This window comes from Gopherus flavomarginatus, chromosome 2 (assembly GCF_025201925.1).
Source record: "Gopherus flavomarginatus isolate rGopFla2 chromosome 2, rGopFla2.mat.asm, whole genome shotgun sequence".
NCBI lineage: Eukaryota > Metazoa > Chordata > Testudines > Testudinidae > Gopherus > Gopherus flavomarginatus.
The window spans coordinates 136,934,677-136,951,331 of NC_066618.1; the positions used below are offsets into that span (position 1 = coordinate 136,934,677).

General features: G+C 42.1%; 1 protein-coding gene across 8 annotated transcripts in view; it reads right to left on the reverse strand.

Annotated features, from left to right (window-relative positions):
- Positions 1 to 16,655, reverse strand: part of CTNND2 (catenin delta 2) — a 1,245,479-nt gene that overhangs the window by 657,955 nt on the left and 570,869 nt on the right. The window lies entirely within an intron of this gene.

The following is a 16,655-nucleotide window of genomic DNA, read 5'->3' on the forward strand; positions in this document are numbered from 1 at the left end:
TCACATGTTCAGTTAAAACCTTGCAATGTAAATATAGATTCTTATGTAACTGGACATTTTAGGTTCCTCAGTTTTTGTGTGACTTACTTGAGACACCCTAAGGAGTCAGATTTTCAGAAATGTTGAAGCCTCCACCCTCTGAACAGCTTTAAAGTGTATCTAGTTGGATATCCAAAACTCGAGGCACACAAAATCACTGGTCACTTAAAAAAAAAACTTGGTGTAAGAGTTTTCATGAGCAAACTAATTAGGTGTCCAATTGCCTCTTTGAAGGACAAAACTGAGACATTTTCTGAAAATTTAGCTTAATTAAGCTTGAGAGCTTAAATTTTTACTTTTAAAATTTAATTCATTTTTAATCTAAAGAAAATAAATGTGTATGTATTTGCTGGGTGAGTTCAGTTCTGAAATGAAAGTGCTTCTCTAGCTATGCTTTCTGTTGACCTCCCTGGGCTCACCTTTCTTATGCAGTGTTGTAGGAAACAGAAGGAATCTAAACATGTAGTAGTGAATGCAATCACAGGTGGCTGAGTGGAATACATGGAAGAAAGTTGGGAATCAGGCATATTCTTTCCCACCAAATAGCCATATCTAGCTTTTCTACAGCAGCTATGTAGCAGCTCAGTATTATAGAGCTCAGAGAGCCTGATAACAGGATGGCAGACATTGGGTTGTCAATCAGTTGCTTTACAAAGCATGATCACCTGGAAATAAAGCACAATTTACATTGTAATTTTCATCGCAAGTTACTATTGTTCTGTGCAGCAGTAACTCATGCCCTGCATTTGTCACAAGGTAGAAGGTTTGGATGTATGCTAAGTGGGGGAGTTGCCTGTGACATCAGAGTTGCTTAATGAGTCATGCTGCCACAGCATTTAATGTGGGGGAAGGGGGAAAGAATAATCAAGGACAGCACAGAAACACAGGAAATGCTGCACAGAGCTTTTGATCTGCAGTGCCTTCCCTGATTATTGTCTCTCCAAGCTATGCAAGAAATCCTGGCCATGCCTCACAGCTCCTGGTCCGCTGGTTCTGTGGGATTGTGCAGCAGGCTGGTAATTAGTTCTTCAAGCATCACACACTGGTGGAAGGGAAGTGCTCTATTTCTGCACAGTTCTATGCCAGAAGGTGACCATATGGCCTACACTCACTGTTTTATGAAAACTGTTTATCCCAATATTAATATATTCAGTGGGACGCAATTTAAGTTCATATAAAAGGCAATTATTATGGTAAGCATAGTAAAGAAAGTAAGCCTTTGTAAACACCTACCTACATGACGATAGTATTTTTGGAATGACAGGTCCAACACAAAAGAGACTTTTAGGTCCAAAGTCTGCTCTCAGTTACATCACTGCAAAAACAAAGTAATTTAAGTGACCCTACTAGAGCTGATCTGGATTTCCAGGAGTGTAAATGACAGCAGAATGTGGACCTTAATATCTGGGTCCATGTCCTCTTATTCTTCTCCCAATAAGAATTAACCCACTTTAGAAGTTCAAATGCTTATTCAAGCACCTGGGGCTTGGGAGGCTTATTATTGGTCAGACACCAGGAACACATCTTGCTGGCAGAATATGGAATTAAATGTACCAGTTTTCTTTTCTCAATTATGTTAGAAATAAAAATCAAGTTGTTGTTATTTTTACTGTATATCACCCCAGAAGCAGTATGTCTTCTATCTGATAATGTTCTGCTACTGAGTTGGAATGAATACAGAGCAAGGGGATTTTATCTATTTATGAAGTGCAGTTGCTCACCCATCCAAAATGTTGGGAAATAATTGAATATCACATGTTGGAAACTACTCAGCTGGATCTACCAATTTCACTCTATCATTGTCTTAGAGATCAATACTCACAAATACCCATAATGAAATTTGATTCAGATTTTGTCATATTGGCCAGCAATATATTGTTAGCATTCGCAAATTGTCCCAAGCTACCAAAGGAACAGGATGGTTATTCAAGGTATGTCACATTATGGTCGTGGATAAACGGAATAACTTTACAAGCAAACCCCACACAGATCAGGACACACCAACTGAAAGTGGCACCAGATTCTCCCAAAACCTTCAGACATCAATCCACCGCTATGATGATCAATAATCCCCGCAACACACCTTTCAAGATCTATGGGTCCTGCACATGCCTATCACAACATGTGGCATACCTTATTCAATGCACTAAATGCCCCAATAAAACCTATGTGGGTGAAATGAGACAATCACTATTCTCTCAAATGAACTCACACAGGAAAGTGATAATAGACAAAAACACCATATCTTCCATCTGTGAATACTTTTCACAAAGCAATCGCTCTATAGCTGACCTCTCTGTCCTCATCCTCAAAGGATATCTGCACAACATCTTCAAAAGATGAGCCTGAAAACTTAAATTCATAATTTTGCTAGACACTAAAAATCATGGACTTAATAAAGAAACTAGATTTATAGCCTATTACGACCATCTGTAACCCAGTAACACCCATTTTTTGTTTTATGGCTGCAGAGGTGTTAACTGGCCTCTCTATCTTCAATGATCTCTTACAATATGAGGTAATTACTTCTGCTAAAAGTCTGTTCCACCTTTTATTTAGCTGTGACACTCAGTACATTTCCCAGAGCTGATGAAGCGCTATCTTTGTATAATCTCAAAACATGTCTCCTTCACCAACATAAGTTGGCCCAATAAAATATATTGCTTCACCCACCTTGTCTCTCTAATATCCTGGGAACAACATGACTATAACAACACAATAAATAACTCTACAGGATAAAATTGAGGGTTACCTAGCTCTGTGGATAAAAAAAGAGAATGCAAAAACTGTTAAAATAATCAAATAACTTTCAGACTCAACCATTGTACCCTTGTTACCATTGTGGATGTTGTTACCTGAAATTACTGCATCAATAATTACCTGAATATTACTCCTGTTGTATATGATCTTGGAGTGAGTAATCAATAGATTAAAGGTGGGTGAAAAGGTAGTTTGGGTATATAACATGGTGCTAATGTGATTATTCTGAAATGCTGTATTTTGAGACATATCCTGTATTAAGAGCAGAGAGCTAATAAAACAAGACATAGCTCTTAATAGACTTTAAGGCACTCTGCTGGTTATAAAACAATAACTTCAATATGACAGTTACCACTGTGGCTTTTTCCTGCCACATCAATCATTGTATTATGTTTATTAGGACTGATAGTGTTTGGGAGAGAAATTCATTATACTTTTCTGCATGCAGATATTGTATTAGTGGGTACAGTAATTATTCCAGTGCCTTGCATAAAATGTGCCTTTCACAAGATGTAATTTATACAACTGTGAACTTTTATATTAGTGCCAATTAGCCTTTGGTGGCATTACTTTAGATACAAAAAAATGTAATCTTAGTGACTCATCTGAAGAATGGCAACTCATAATAGACTAGCATTGACTTTCTCAAGTAGTGTCACAGGCCGAACAGGTATCCTTGCTGCCTTCAGCGACATCACTAAGATGGTGTTGCTGATGTGACTGCTGAACCTAGCAGGGGCTTATCAGTGTCACTCAAGTACCTCTGTTCTATGCAAGAGAGTAGTATTAAGTGATTGCTTACCTGCCCAAAACCTTGTTTTACTGTGTATGACGCAATTAGCAGAGGCAGTAAGAAAGTATGTATTATAGTTTCTCGAGTACACTAAACAGTATATATGTCTCTTCCAGCCCTGCCAATGAATGGCACAATGCCCAATGTCTATCAGAGATTAGGATACAGATCAGAGCTATTTTATAAAGAATAGCTGGTTAAAACTCAATCCAGACAATGCTAAATAAATAGGATGGGAAACACTGGAAGATGTGGCAGACATCTTCTAAGCAGCAAACTTGACTGAAGTGGTTTGCCCACAATTCATTGTTAAATTTCACATACTGGGGTTCCTATGGGATCCTTAGTTCCTTCTGGCTGCTTGGATAGCAGAGGATGCCAAGAGCACTTTTAATCACTTTTTAAATCACTTGTACTTAGCAAGAAGATTGCATCCTTTTCTTTCCAATGCAGATGTCACCATGGTTATCCACCAGCTTTGCTACCTGGAGGTGGAATTACCAAAGAGCATTCTTTTCACAGGGTGCAAATTCAAAACTTGGAAAACTGAAGCTAATTCAAAACACGAAAGCATTTTAGATCTCCCACAGAGACAACACATTACACCTGTACTCTTTGTTCTGTTCTGCCTACTATTTGATTTCCTATTAGTAGACAAGAGGTCTAGCATTGTAAACTAATGTAATATATGCAGCAACTTTCCCACTTAACTGAACAGTAATGATCAGATGAGGTCATATTTCCCTGAAATCAAGGGCGGTTCTATGTATTTTGCTGCCCCAAACACGGCAGTCAGGCGGCTTTCGGAGGCATGCCTGCGGGGGAGGTCCGCTGGTCCTGTGCCTTCAGTGTACCAGTCACCGAATTGCTGCCGAAGCCGCAGGACCGGTGGACCTCCTGCAGGCATGCTGCCGAAGGCAGCCTGACTGCCGCCCTCATGGCAACCAGCAGGCTGCCCCCCCCCATGGCTTGCCACCTCAGCTTGGTGCGCTGGTGCCTATTGGAGCATATTGTCAAAAGTTCACATGGAGGTCTGGCAAGCACTGACAGGATGAGATTGAGGCCCCATTGAGGTATAGGCGTGGCTGGCAGAAAGACCCTGACTAAGCCCTTGTGACAAAAGGCCGAAGTTAGTATGGTGGGTCCCGTGCTTTTCTTGGCAGGAGGCTAAGACGCCACCCATTGCCTCTGCTCTTGGGGTGCCGAGGGCCCTGCTAGTGGCCTGTGAAGGTGGTAGAGGAGGAAAGCAGGGGAGGGGTCTGGGTTTGCTCCTCACTTTGAGCCTGAGCCCGAGCCCCAGCCCCTCTTAACCCCTGTGGGTTTCTTACCCTCTTCCCCCTCAGGTAGGGTTACCCTCAGTCCTTGACACTGGGGGAGGGAGTCTCCCTGCCCTGTTGGGGCAGTGTCTCCCCTCCTTCAGTTCTCTGGTCTTTCAAGTCTCAGCAACCTCCAAACTCCAGTCCTCTCTCCTTCCTCGAACACCCTGACTGCCCAAAGCAGGGGGTTTTATTAGGTTCCTGACAGGGCCTTAATTGACTACAGGTGCTCCAATTAACCTGTAGCAATCCTCCCTAGTCTACAGGGAACCACGCCTTAATTAGCCTAGGGTTTATATATATATCCCCTCTACCACTGCTCCCTGGCCCTCCTTTATCACACTCTTCATAAGTCTAACTGTTGTTGGACAAGTAAAAGTGGAACACCCATCTACTGTAGGAAGGAAGGCACTGACTGCTGTGAGATGAACCGTCAGTGAGCTAATGGAATGACCCAAATTCTTCAACGACAGGAGATAATCCAAAGTGACTGGGATTTCTGCAGAGTCTGAACAAGACTGATTGAGCTGTGCCCAGATACAGAAATATCTCCATTTAGCTAGTTCCTAGTTGAATCTTTCCTACTTTGAGTAAGAATGATTTGGACACCTTCTGAACATTAGCCTTTATGATCCAATGCCCATCCAAACACCAAGCCTCAATGTGAAGTGTGTCTGGATTGAGATGCTTGATTTTTCCATCTTCCTGAGTTAGAAGATCCAGGAAGGGAGAGATCTTGATAGGAGGACAGGTTGACATCCTCTGAAGTTCTGGGAACCAAAACTGTCTCAGGCAGTTGGGTGCTAGGACAATGACTCTGGCCCTGATGTAACAGATCTTTCTCAAGACCTTTGGTAGTGGAGGAAAGGGCAGAAAGGCATATCTGAGTTGGTCTGTCCATGACAGAAGGAGAGCATTGCCCTGGGTGTTGTGGCCTATAGCTCCACTGGAGCAGTACAGGGAAAGTTTCCTGTTTGTTTGGGACACAAAGAGATCCCACTGAGGTGTTCCCCACTGAGTGACTGCCTCGCTCGGGGTCGAGCTGTATACTTCCCACTCATGGTCTGCAGGGAACTCTGCTTCGGTTGTCCATTAAAGAATTCTAAACACATGGAATGTATGTGGCTTGGTTAGAGAAAGGCATACTTTGACCATAGTCTTTGGTCTGCAAGTAATCTCTGTTACTAGATTGTTCATAAACTGAAATCTTTCTGTGGGGAGGAAAGCTCTTGATGAAACTGAGTTCAGTGTTGCTCTTTTAAAATTTGGCATCTGTGTGGGGGTCAAAATGGACTTTTCTTTGTTCATGCAGACATTCAGTGCTGCTAGAAGATGGCGCAGGAACAAAGTTGCCAACCTGACTTCATGGTCAGAATGACCTACTAAGAGCCAATCATCCAAGTATGGGAAAACTGTGTAACTTTAACATCTCATTTGGGCTATTACCACAAAGAAAACATTTGTGAATACCTTTGGTGCTGTTGCTAGCCCAAAGGAAAGAACTGTTGACTGATAGTGTTCCTGACCTGCCAGGAAGCAAAGAAAATTTCTGTGGGGTGCATGAATATCTACATATAGGTGTCCTTCATGTTGAGAGCCTTGAACCACATTCCCTCTTGAAGGAGGGGATTATTGAGGCTAGTGTAACCATCCGGAATTTTGACTTTTGAATAAAGATGTTCAGTTGTTGAAGATCCAGAATAGGTCTCCACACTCTGTCTGTTTTGTGGACTAATCATGATGGGGAATAGAACCTTCTCCCTTGATACTGTGGTGGCACTCATTCCCTTGCCCTTTATTGGAGAAGCACTTCTTGGGAAAGAATCCTTGTGAGAGTATTCTCTGAAGAGAACTCATGAAGGTGGAGAAATTCAACAGAGTAACCATGGCGGATGACTTCTAGAACCCAATTCTCTGTCATAATAGAGTCTCAATTGCAGGCAAATGTAAGAGACATCCTCCAAAGACGGGGAGTGGTGATAGAAGTGATTGACATCAATAACGGTAGGTGGTTCTCAACAGAGATGCTTTTGTGAAATCCACGGTTCCTTTTCTAATTCTATGGCCAAGTTTCCATTCTCTAGACAACTGTAATTGCAGTAGTCTGATTTCTTTCATGTACCTTAAAGGTCAGTGAAGTTTTCAATTTCAAACAGTTCCAATGTGCCATAAAGGTCAACAAATCTGTTCCTTGCCAAATCAACTGCGGGAGCAAATTCTGAAGTCAAGGACCCCTCAAAGAAAACATCCTGACACCAGCCTCTTAAATTTTAAACCAAGGCCTGTCATCTTGAGCACCTCATATGCTCTGAGCTGTGATACTATCCAACCACAAGGAAAAAGAGTCAGACTTTCAGGTAGCCAGGTATGAAACCAGTTAGGGCTTATTTTAGCAAATGCCACACCCAGAAGAAACATACTTTTTTTACGCATCTGAAAAAAAAAAGGTTGCATCCTCTGCAGGAAACACAAATGAAAAAATAAGTTTTGTTCACAGTTGCTCCATGAGTAACCAGCAGCAGCCAAGAATCTAAAACAATCAACAGATTATGAACCAGAGAACCAACCTTTTCAAATATTTCACACAATTATTTTTGAAAAATACTTTGGCCCAGTTTCCTTGAGTTGCTACAAGGTGATTAACAAGATGAAAACTTTAAGGCAATATATACACATTTAATATACACTAAAGAATATAATTAAAACCAAGGCCTTCCTTAATAGTACATTCTGTTGACATACCTATGTGGTAATTAGGCATGCAAATACATATTTATGTGCAGCTGATGCTCTGTATGTACAAATAAGTTACGTCCACAATTAGTGGCTGAGTTAAGGCTGGCTGAAAAGTGAGGTATGCAACACCAAACAGACTGCATAATCAATGCAGAAATTAAACCCTGAATAAAAACACTAAATATAATCAGGGACAAGAAGAGGAAGGAGGGGAAAAAATCTGCTGATTCATCATTACGCAACCATAAAATATAAAAGTGTGTTTGATACAGCATTAGAGTTCACCAAGATACTTACAGTAAAGGTCCCATAACTAGCCTTTAATTTAGATCTTATGCTCCTGGAGGAATTCTATGCCACTGTGCAAGCACAGAATTAATGTCCCTGCAGAGAATAATTGATTCTGACGGGGAGGTGAAGGGAAGCTGCAATTATACGGTTTGCCCACCAAAGGCTGATATGGCATCAGAAAAAAGGGCAGCTGGCTCAGCGACCAGAGCAGTGAGCCATGAAGAGAAAGGGGGCAGAGGATGCCTTCCTCACAGTGCCCTGCCCATGGAGCCAGGTGAGGAGGCACGGGACATGGGGTGGATGAACAAAAAAGGGCACACAGGGCTGCTGGTTCAGAAGGGCTAACAGGGGTACAGGCTGGGGGAGGCACACAGGAGTTGCTGGAATGACACATTGAGCCAGGGACTGAATGGGAGTGGAGGTGTAGGGACACTTTAAGACACAGGAAGAGGTGCCTGACTAAATGGGAGAGGCTAGGGGTCAACATGGGGGAGGTTCCTCAACTCCCTAAGACTCTCTCCCCCTAAAAAAAAAAACTGTTCCATACTTCTCCCACCCAGACCAAACTACCCTCCAGGTTCACTCACAAACTCCTGCCCAGCAATTACTCCCCTCTCCCTTAGCACCTCTGTTCCCTCTGACTCCCCCAAGCCTTTGCACTGCTTCTGAGGGGTGCAGGAAATACGTTTCTGTATTGTAGTTTAAATAAGTAATTGCTCAAAGTTCTGTATTAATATGCCTAGTAAGGAATCTATTTGTCAAAAATCATTTCCTGAATCTTTTTTGTTGTCTGTATTGTTACAGACACACCTACTGACAGGTATTTTGAAATAAATTCCCCAAATAATTGAAACCATCATGATTGTATTGCATTATTTTGACAAATAAAATATGCACAATTTTGCAGAATTTTCAAATACTGTGCACAGATTTTTTTAAATTTTTGCTACAGAATTCCCACAGGAATAATCATAATAGTCCTCTGTACAAATATATCCTGCTTGCATTTAGGGATTATTGTCATTTGTCATATTAATTAATGAACTAAATTACTTAAACAAACAAAACCGATAGTCAACCTAAAATATGTAATGACGAGCAGTAAAAAAAAAAAGCCATTTCCACTTCTAATTAATTATTACATATAAAATACACTAACAATGGTTGTGTTCCTCATGACTTCAGTATTAACATGGACTGTCAAAGATGGTTCTAACAAGATTGCAACAGTTTATCTATTAGATTTCAATTGACATGGGGATCACACCCATCTCAGAAATAATTTCAGTGAATGCAATTATGTTTACCAATGTGTAAGAAACCTAGTCAATCCTGGGGAGAGAGCATTTACAACTTAATAGGGGTCAGGCTTTGGGAATCACATTACTGCTTCCATCAGCCTAAATGATCCCACAACAGCAATCTTACATTGACATAGCTTGCAGATTTATGCAGCATCTACCAAAGAGCCTGTCTTATCACAGCTCATCCACTATCAAGTGTTTGGACAAGATAAGAACGCATTTGCATTTTTAATAAGGGTTCAATGCCTTGACTTCTTTGCAGATGCTGCACTGACAAATACAAATTACAGCTACAAACATTCAGTTCCTCAAATCTTACTCCAGATAGCCTAGGGAAATAGTCCCAGAGTAAAGATCAGGTACCTACATGACCCTCACTGACATAGATGATTAATTACATATTATTAAAAATTACATTATGTTTATGACTTTGGGTACTTTGACATATTCTGTGACCACTTTTGACCCCAGGGCCATCCATTTTGTAGGCATACTTCTGCCATCCCTGTTAGCAATAGAGACGGCAGCATAATTAAAGTGTTCTGTGACCAGTATGGACATTCATTACCGTCCCCACCATTCACACAGAACAATAATTCTAGTAGCACATCAGAAAGTGTGCGTGCGTGTGCGTGTATGGGGGATTTGACAGAGCCGAGGCATGGGAGGGCACATGGTGTTATGTGCCACTGTCCCCCTCCCCATTCTGCAAGCGCAGAGCTGCCCAGCTGAAGGAGGCTGTGTTTGGGCTCCACTGACTCTGCAGCTGAACACCACCGCCTGGGTCCTAGTGCCAGTCGTGCCCCCTTCTCTGTTCTGGGAGCCTTCCTGTTTTCTGTTCTGTGCAATAGTGAGTGCCCGCAGTGGGGCTGGGTAAGTGAGGGTGGGGGAAATGAGGAAAGGGGGTGAAGGAATGGGGGGAAGATGCAGTGGGGAAGGAAGGGGGCTGAAATAGGGCAGGGGGAGGGGAATGTGGAATTGAGAGGAGGGGGATGAAGAACAAAAGGGGATAGGGGAATCGTGGGGGGAAGCGAGAGCCCAGCATGCAGCATCCCCCACCCTGGTAAGCCCTATCCCCCACACCGGAACCCTTCCAACAAGCTCCCCACATCCAGACCCCCACCCCACTGATCCCCAACCAACTGCACCTGGACCCCCACTCCATAAAGCCCCACTCCCCCGGCACCCAAGCCCCATCTCCCCACCCTCACTCTGAGCCCCAACCACCTTCATCTGGAGCCCTTGCAGAGTCCCATTGCCCCTGCACCCAGAACCCCCTAATGAGCCTCTGCACATCCAGATCTTCCACTGAGCCGCCTGCAACCAGATTGCCTCACACAGAAACCTCTGCTCCCACACCTGGATTCCCCCACACTAAGCCCCTCCACACTTGGATCCTGCTGGGTTGAGCCTGCCCACCCACAGCTGGTGCACCTGGCACAAGCGGGCAGGGTCCCAGGGTGTTTCTGGGACAGGCCAGCCTTTGCACTGTGTCAGGGTCAGGTGAAGCCTCACTGCTGAGCCTCTGTCCTGGTGGAGATGGGGACTTCAGGGTATTCTCCCACCTCAGTGCAGCTAGTGGCCTGTGCGCATATATATATATATATATATATATATATATATATATATATATATATAGGTGCAGAATTTCCTCAGGAATAAATATTTTCAGCGAGAGTGGGTTGAAGGATTTGGGATGCTCAACTGATTTTTTATAAATATTGTTTATGGTTGGCTCCTAATTGCTAAATTGGCTAATTTGCCAGTAATGGATTACGTTTGCGGAGGTTAAGGTTATCTATACTTTAGCTGTATTTGTTAAACATTTTTATGAGTGCATACAACTTGGACGGATGCTCTTAATCAAAACAAATGTGTTAATATATAAAACATACAAAAGATAAATATCACAAAAAGGTGGATATTTGCCAAGGTGCAAATTGTCACTATCTTATGAGTTTAATCCCTCATATCTTTTATTCCCTGTCTGTCAAATGATAATAAAATAAAATAATACTAATAATAAAAATAACACATTCCTACCTCACAGGGGCATCATGAAGATAAATCATTTAAGACTTGTGAAAAGTGCTAAGAAGATTAAATGATGAGAGTCATACCGCTAGGGTAGGCTTTCAAAGAATGTATATGTTCAGCATGCATTTAGTCACTTAGATCTATTTCCCATAATTTAACAGAAACACCAAGTTCATATAATTGTGCCTGCCCAAGTTTTTGCACTGTAGACCATCGCCAGGTTCCTAACTGTACACTTACAATGCACTTTTTAGATGCAAATTCCTTACATCCTCTTACTATGGTGCACTTTATCTGTTCCTTTTAAAAAATAGATGTCTCAACTTGATTAACACAGTGTAAATCTTTGGACTGATTATTTAGGGGCACAGTGCTGATATACACACTATGCAATCCCACTGAAAGGCTTACATGGGTATAAGTCAGCAAAACTTTTTCTTCCTGTCTTTGTCTGTCTCATACACTATACTGAAGAGCCCTTTAGGGAAGTTATTTCAAAAGAACAAAAATAACTAATTCAACATTTTCTTTAGACAAAACACATGTACGTTAACCTCCATTAAAAAACAAAACAAAACAACAAAGACTGAGGAAAATCACTTTGTGCAGCACATCCTCCATATGAATACACTACTCAGGGCCGGCTCCAGGCACCAGTGCAGGAAGCAGGTGCTTGGGGAGGACAATGGAAAAGGGTGGCACGTCAGGGTCTTCGGTGGTGGGTCCCCCAGTCCCTCTCAGAGGGAAGGACTGGCTGCCGAATTGCCGCCGAAGAATGAAGCAGCGTGGTAGAGCAGCCGCCAAAGTGCTACCGATCGCGGCTTTTTCTTTTCTTTTTTTTTTCTTTCTCTTTGCCACTTGGGGCAGCAAAAAACCTGGAGCTGGCCCTGACTCTAACATATAATTCTATTCTACATCATAGTATCATTTCAATACAATGTCAGAAGTCATTTACAATTCTCACTTTTTGTGATGTTTTCTGTACTAACTTCAGTTACAGTAAGTGGGAATGAATCCATACTAGTAACAGGACATACTATAAAAAACAGTATTTTTCTTCATAATGAGAATTATTACCAGAAGCTGGACACACACACACACACACACACACACACACACTTACTTCAACAAATGCCATTGTCACTTCACATATGTGTATCTTAAAAAAATATCTAGCAATATTCAGGAAGGCATCTTTGGCTATGATGTTTTCAGGCAGTTCAGTATATCACTATCAATAAGATTTGTCTCCGTCCAAAGATACAAAGCCTCACATTCAGCACATGCACACAAATGACTTATCCTCTCAAGTGCAGATAAAGTCCAATATGTTTCCTAGCAATGAAAATTTGTATTGTATGTTTTATTTCAGCTTCCTCTGCCATAACATATGTACTGCCTGTGATCCTTAATATCCTATAAATAATTAATTTCATACCCATACTAATATTTATCTTTGCATTTCTTACTAGAGAGGGTGCTCCCTTGGACAGGAGGTTCCATTTTCATCCTTTCTTGGAAAACAGTTCCTATTTATATACTAGGCTGTGATTTTGAAAGGAGCCTACAAAAACTAAGCATCCAACCCTTATTGAAAGACAATAGGGATGGGGCAGTTAATTTAGGCTTATTTGAAAATTCCAACCATGTTTACATTTCTTAATCATATCTTCTTTACATATTTTATATCTTCAGTTTTCATGTTGGTTTTATTAGAATGACATTACTGGGTTTCTACTTTTAAAACACTTAGGTATTTCCTCTCTCTCTTTTATAGTCAGTGTTTCTTTATTGCTGTTTTGTATGTTGCATGTCATTTGATTTAGGTATTTTTGACCTCCCTACATATCCATTAAATGTTGTCCTCATGCAGCATGGCCAGTGTGTATGCGTGGATATACAACTTGTGTACACACACACACGCACACACACAGAGATAGAAGGGCAAATAGAAGCTTTTAACATTTTAGAGTAACATAAGGATGCTCTTCCCCAGAATGTCTTGGTAAAACAAATATCTGTGTAGTTTTCATTATATTAGTAACAAGGAGCAATGGACTTTACAAGACAGACAATTAGCTCACTGATATCTCAATTATCCACACTCCAGATGAAATTATTAATTAGGCTACTGTATCTTTACAGCTTTCAAAGAGTGACTAAGCAGACATCTTTGACTGATACACTACAAAATGTCTTGGTGTACAGAAAAAAACAACACCAAGAGCCAGTCTGTACTATGTGTAATAATATTTAGGACCCTGGACCATGAAATCAAAGGTTTTCTTTTTACAGAATAAAGCAAACTGATGTTTAAAAAGATTCATATCATCTGATTCCAAAAACCTAGGCCCCTACCATAATTTAACCTGATTGGTTTTCTAGGAGGCTCTTCACTTACAATCCTCTTCATTTATTGCCAAGTTAATTAAAATGAAAAGAATCCTTTCTGTTCTCAAGCTTCTGCAGCTTTGTATATGCAATAACTGATTAAAGTACGGAGTTTAACGATGACAGGAAAGGAAGCCCTTGCTTTATTCTGAGGTTAGACAAGTATGCCAGGTGATATCCACACTTCTTTGCACAAACCTCAAAAAGGTAAATGAAATATAAAAATCTACAAGCTAGATAACTCCATCATACTGAGTGCTAAAATTATAATGCTTTTTAACATCATAACAGCCACATTTTCAGAGCAGCCTAAACTCTGTTTTAAATTTTGCACTTGCTGTTTTGTACTATTGACTAGTTGTCAACACAAATGTTGATGTCTCATTACCTGATTTGTGAGCCAGACTAACCTTATGAGTCATTCTTAGAGATGTTGGCTTACTGTCCTTTTTTAAAAAAATATTTGCTTAGCTGATGTGAAAGGGGTTCACTCTGATTCTCAGATGCCTAGAAACGGTAGTGATTGGGATTCTGTGTTAACAATCCAGTTAGTTAACAGGTTTAAATAATTAAAACAGTGGCCTTGGCTATAAATCAGAATTGGTTGAATAGATTCTTATTTCCTCCTTTTGATTCTCATTGACACATACTATACAATATGCAGTATGTGTAATGTGGGTGAATGTGTTGCTGTTTGACCCATTAATGTTACATTTCCTGACTTCTGATTTTAACAGAACTAGAATATTTCATTAGCAAAGAATTTTTTTGCATTTAAATTTAAATATTGTATACAAACACTAACTATACACAAACATATAACAGGGATCAACAATAACTTTGGATATTTGGGGAATAAAGAACTGTTTCTGAATCAAATGTTTAAGTAACAACAGAAATCTGACTCTAATACAAAGAATAAATCTCTAACAACTGTAATCTCCAACATCTAGTTGTTTGCCCTAGGTTACAGCAGCTGTGCACAGACTGGAATTTTACTAGCAAAAAGGAACAATTTCCAGTAAAATATGAGCATTTAGAATTATAAAAACTGCTTAGAAAAGGAGGGAAATATGCTAGGAGTTATTCACATTATAGAACTATTATAAAAACTATTAAAAATCCCATTCCCCAAGTTGTTTTGTAACATTTTTCTAGTTCAAAATACCTTTAGTTTTACTCCTGCTCTACTCATCTACAGACATACATGGAAGAGAAAAAAATGGCTTTTCTGTGCATGAAAACTTCGAATTAAAATTTCAAGAATAAAATCAGGGAGATGAAAGAAACAGTCTAACTTTCTGGAAACACAATTATTTTTTTCTTCTTGTGATGATATATTCCCCTCATTTTTCTAACTAACACTTCTTTCTCCACCTGGCTGGGACTACAGCACTTTTACTTTCAGCCTGGAAAAACAAGTAGGATCCTTCACTCTAGCTTAGTTGGGTGTCGTACTGAAAAGCAATACATTTACAACATCCGTTAATCAGGCACCTAAAGTTGGAATGTAAATCAAAATGTTCCTCTTGCAGTCTTGCATGGTGGGAAAGGGGGAACAGGGTTAGGGTTGCCAGGCATCTGTTTTTTGACTGGAACGCCTGGTCAAAAAGGGACCCCCCTTTTCGGGTAAAAGTCCGGTCGGCAGTGCAGCGGGGGCCTGGGACTAAGGCAGACTCCTGGCTTGCCTTAGCTCTACACAGAAGCGGCTGCCAGGTTGCTGCACCACCTAGATGCATGGTTGGCCAGGGATGCTCCATGCGCTGCTCCCATTCCCAGTGCCGGCTTTGCAGTTCCCATTGTCCAGGAACCTCCCTGGCCCACCCACGTGTCTAGAGACTGCAGAGAGCTGGCGGGCCGCTTCCTCGGAGCAGCATTAAAGTCTACCAGGACCCCAAACGTCTCCCGCACCCCAACCCCCTGACCCAACCCAGAATCCCCTCCTGCACCCAAACGCCCTCCTGGAGCCCAGAGCCCCCAACAAACCAACTCCCTGCCCCAGCCCCCTTCTGCACCCGAAACACTTCATCCACAGTCCCAACCCACAGCCTACAGCCCCAGCTGGAGCCCGCAACCCCTCCCACCTCCAAACTCCTCGGCCCCAGTCAGCAGCCCCCTCCTACACCCCAAATCCCTCATCCCTGGCCCCACTCCAGAGCCTGCACCCCCAGCCCAGAGCCCATACCCCCCACACCCCACCCTCCTGCCCAAGCCCTCTCTTGCACCCCACATCCCTTATCCCTGGCCCCATTCCAGAGCCCACACCCCCAGCTGATGCCCTCACCCCCCTCCCAGACCCCAACCCCCTGCCCCAGATTGCTGAAAGTGAGTGAAGGTGGGGGAGAGCAAGTGATGGATGGAGAGGGATGGAGCAAGCGGGGGCGGGGCCGAGGAGAAAGGGCAGGGGTGGGGGCAGGGGTGTTTGGTGTTGTGAGATTAGAAAGTTGGCAACCCAAAACAGGGTCACAAAGAGTTTATTAATGTACCCAGGCAGGGCCCATGCAGTCTGCTGCTGTTTTTATTTCTTGAGCACATAAGGCATGTCTACAGTGCAATTAGACACCTACAGCTTGGCCATGCCAGTTGACTAGGCTAAGGGGCTCGGGCTAAGGGGCTGATTAGTTCCAGTGTAGACATTCAGGCCCAAGCTCTGGGATCTGTGAGGTGGGAGGGTCCTAGAGCTCTGGCTCCAGCCCAAGCCTGAATGCGCACACCACAATTAAATATCCCCTTAGCCTGAGCCCCTGGAGCCCGAGTCAGCTGGCACAGGCCACCCATGGGTGTCTAACTGATATGTAGACATACCTAAATAGGGCATGCCCAGCAACTTTCCCCTGCACAACTACTGGTCTTACCACACATGCAGTGGACCGAGCATACCATGCACCTTCCTGCTCAAAAGCCATCTCTCCTTGGCCACTATAATTATATGCACCAGCACTACTCTGCCTGACATGACAAATATATGAAGGGCACAATTTAAACCTA